Genomic DNA, 858 nt, shown 5'->3' with positions numbered 1-858 from the left:
TTGGTGAAAATACATTTGGTGCGTCCAGTATCATAATGGCAGTCCAGTATATATAAGTGACAATCGGTGTCAGAAGCGTCATAAGTTGGATTTTTTAAAATGATGATTGCCGAAATACAGAATTTTATAAATTTTGAAATAATCACGAATACATTTTTAAAAAACGAATGAAAACGATAAACAACAAACACAAACAGAAAACAACAACGATGACGATGAATATGTACAGATGAAAACGATGATGATGATATTTACAATGAACTATGTACAGCAGATCGAGTCTGCAAATTCGAACTTCTCCACGGGGACGGAGTTCTGTCATGGAATTGCAACAATTAATTAATTTCGGAATAATTGGTAAAGATACATTACAATAAATAAGCTAAAGATACATACCAAAAGAAGAATCTGAACAGTTTCTTCAATCTAGGGAATTTTCCCCTCTTTGGTGCATGTTCCTTCGATTGACTGGCATGCACATCGGATGTCATATCCTCGGCTACTCTGTTGTATCAAAATGAAAAATTCAAATTAATCGAAAACTATTAAAATATTAATTTTGATAATAAGTAATAATCTTTGTTTTTCTGTAATATACTATTAAAAGTATTTCATTTCTATAATATAGAAACAACACAGAAAATGATATAAAAATACGTATTAAATAAACATAAAAATCTTACCTGTCGAGACAATGGCTAACCGCTTCCAGCTCGACTTTCTGACGATGATTCTCGCATTCGCTTTCATCCACTCGTTGCCAATGAGAATCGCCATAGCCGAAACAATCCTCGGAAAGATCGAGAACAATATCCGAATAGTTTGTTTCTTGGTAGCTTTCCAAGTCATCCGGATCAT

The 858-nt window shown here is 33.2% G+C and overlaps 1 long non-coding RNA gene across 2 annotated transcripts; it reads right to left on the bottom strand.

The window, feature by feature from the left end:
* Positions 1 to 210: 210 nt before the first annotated feature.
* LOC136978049 (uncharacterized) lies at positions 211 to 858 on the bottom strand. Of its 2 annotated transcripts, none has more exons than XR_010881160.1 (3): positions 684 to 858; positions 397 to 504; positions 211 to 315 (listed from the first exon to the last, which is right to left on the bottom strand). It is a non-coding gene; the product is annotated as an uncharacterized lncRNA (long non-coding RNA). The 2 variants fall into 2 exon arrangements; XR_010881161.1 differs by having other exon boundaries at positions 397 to 499; positions 694 to 858.

The sequence above is a fragment of the Centruroides vittatus genome, unplaced genomic scaffold, assembly GCF_030686945.1.
Source record: "Centruroides vittatus isolate TY-2023 unplaced genomic scaffold, ASM3068694v2 contig_487, whole genome shotgun sequence".
In the NCBI taxonomy this organism is placed as follows: Eukaryota; Metazoa; Arthropoda; class Arachnida; order Scorpiones; family Buthidae; genus Centruroides; species Centruroides vittatus.
This window is presented reverse-complemented; position numbering and strand designations above follow the sequence as displayed.